This window comes from Eleutherodactylus coqui, chromosome 7 (assembly GCF_035609145.1).
Source record: "Eleutherodactylus coqui strain aEleCoq1 chromosome 7, aEleCoq1.hap1, whole genome shotgun sequence".
Classification (NCBI taxonomy): domain Eukaryota; kingdom Metazoa; phylum Chordata; class Amphibia; order Anura; family Eleutherodactylidae; genus Eleutherodactylus; species Eleutherodactylus coqui.
In genome coordinates this window covers 200,546,401-200,549,284 of record NC_089843.1, presented here as the reverse complement: position 1 = coordinate 200,549,284, position 2,884 = coordinate 200,546,401, and the positions used below count along the sequence as shown (strand labels likewise).

Sequence of the window (2,884 nt, the reverse complement as noted above, 5' to 3'; positions counted from 1 at the left end):
GTCTATCTATCTATCTATCTATCTATCTATCTATCTATCTATCTATCTATCAGGGTTATTGCATACAGTCTATCTATCTATCTATCTATCTATCTATCTATCAGGGTTATTGCATACAGTCTATCTATCTATCTATCTATCTATCTATGACATCAGGAAATGAGAGAATTAGATTCCGTACGTAAAATTTGAACGCTAATTCTTTGGCGCTTTGAATTGAATAATCGAGTTGGGACCCATTAACTTTTCCTATTTATGACATAATCAATGCTCGTGCCAAATTTTAAGTTTCTATGACATTGGGAAGTGAGAGAATTAAGTTGGGATGAGACATAAGGCCTTGCCCATAAGCATTCCCCAACCTCCAAGAACTGAACCTACCTACCTGAATGAGATTTTGTAGGCCGCTGCTTCCCCCTTGCGGGCTGAATAAAATAGCCGTTGGGTGGAACATACAATTTATCCGGCTGCTGTGGCTTCTTAGGAAGATATCCTAGTACTTGTTTACCCACTTCCAACTCCAATGGTAATTGGCTGGCGTGCTCTAGTGGTTCCAAGCTGTACGTGTCATAATACAGCCTTAATGACATCACAATGCAGCTTTATAGAACATGTTGGGGCATGTTCAAGGGCGTCCGATGTTGATGACATCAGTGATGACATCACAATAGCAGGTGGCTTACTTACTCGATCTACGTGGGGGGGGGCGTAACTTTCGACGACGCTCGCGCGCCATTTATCGTAGGATATTTGTACTATGCCTATAATCTTCCCAGGAGTGTACTTAACAACTTCCCAAAGTTTCATGGCGATCGGATGAATGGTGTAGTAGCGCATAAAGGACAAACAGACACGCACGCACGCAGACACGCACGCACGCACGCAGACAGACATACATTCAATTTTATATATATAGATTAACTTGTTCTGTATTTTTAACATGTATTTTATGTAGACGAATGTTTTAAATGGTATGTTTTAATGTGTTGTTTAATATGTTTTAATGTACTGTTTTTAACAATTGCAAAACGTCTATGTAAATATGTGTTGGACAAATAAAAACACCCCCCATATGGAGGGCTTGTCAACTTAAAAAAAAAATCTGTTCTTATCAGTTTAATATCTGATACGTCCCCTATCTGGGGACCATATATTAAATGGATTTTTAGAACAGGGAGCTGGAAAAAGAGCTTGCTCTGTCCACTCCACGCATTGACCTGGTATTGCAGTACCTCCAGGACCGGTGCACCCCCTTTCCTACAACAGTTTACAAAAGCAGAAAAACAAAACCGACGAGCAAGAGGTGCAGCGCAGCTGTGGCGGCTGCTGCTACCACCACCCAAGCACTTTGATTGACACTCAGCCCGTCTGCTCGCAACATTGTATCCACTGAGCAGCTGCGTCTGCCAGAGTGTGCACAGCACAGGTACAACTGGAAGCAAAACAACACACACACACACCAGTTCATATGGCAGCCGCACTCTATAGTTCGTACCTACCGCTGCGCTAATAGCCAAGTTGGAAACATCGGGCAGGCACAGCGTATCCTGGCAGCCTGCGTCTGTATGCTCCACGTATTCGGGTCATGGGTGTATGTGCAGGGGGCCCGGAGCCCCAGGGGGCCCATAAAGTCTCTCTTCCCCACATTGTAAACCAATGCTATCAATGAAGCTTTATAGTTTGGGGGCCCAGTTCCAGACTTTGTACTGGGGCCCCGCAGCTTCAAGTTACACCTCCGGATCAGGATAATGCTAGGCCATTCCAACCAGCCTGTGTGTGTGACCTGCAGTCGCTGGTAGTCGAAAAGCGGCCGGCCCCGGATGCGCGCTTCAGAGTGGACATGGGCAGTATTCGTCCAGTATGGGATGGGCAGTATTCGTCCATGAAGATCCAGGCCAACGTTTAGAGATGGAGCAACACTCGGGGAGCAAAGAACTCCAACGAACGGACGTCTACTTTACAAGGATGTATTGCTTTATTCAATGCATGGACACAGAAACAGTTCAACCGCTCGATTACAGACCGCAGTCAATACAGTAAAGAAAGAAATGTGTCTGTTTAATGTAAACTTGCATGGAGCTCGTTTGTCAGCCACTGACTGAATGCTGCTGCTGCATGTCTAAAACGTGGTCTGACGTTACACGCACCACCAGGGATAAGGCCTTGCCTATAAGCATTCCCCAGCTGGCAAAAACGGAACCTCCCTGCCTATTCCTCACCATGGAAGAACGGAACCTACCTTTTTTTTAAAAAAAGAAAGCCACAGCAGCAGCCAACTAGATTTTGGTAGGCCGCTGTCTCCCCCTTGTGTGCTGCATAAAAAATGCACTCCACTAAAAATAACAATGATCCACGAAATAGAGCGTATGGAGAGAATGAGGCTTCTAGATGAGCCGTCAGGCTATGATAAATTGTATCACACCTGGGCGATATGGATAGATGCCCGGAGCTCACCCCTATTTACCAAGTGGTTACAGACAGGGACATGTGAGTAACACGTTTAAACCACAATCGTAAGGAGAAACAACAATTCCGGAGCCCCCCCCCCCCCCCTTTTTATTTTATTTTCTCTTTCTCCCGTGTCATAGATACCTACCCTCCCTTACCACTCCCCCCCCCTTACCCTCCCCTCATTCCCCTGTTTGTAGACCTTATAAAATATCACAGACAAACATGATATAGTTCAACTCGAAATTGATTTATTAAGTTTCATTGTCAAAGTTATTTTTACATTGCTTTGAGATAAGGCAAAAGTTTCCCCCCCTCCATGAAACCAATAAAACCTATATTGAAAAAAATAAAAATGATGCAGTTACCGGTAGTTCTGCAGCTTCTTGGTGGAAATAAAAACCATCTCCCGTCTCCCAGCTGCAGCAGAGACTGA

At 44.7% G+C, this 2,884-nt stretch overlaps 1 pseudogene; it reads left to right on the top strand.

The window, feature by feature from the left end:
• Window positions 1-1,076: 1,076 nt before the first annotated feature.
• Window positions 1,077-1,254, top strand: LOC136574051 (U2 spliceosomal RNA; annotated as a pseudogene).
• Window positions 1,255-2,884: the final 1,630 nt, after the last annotated feature.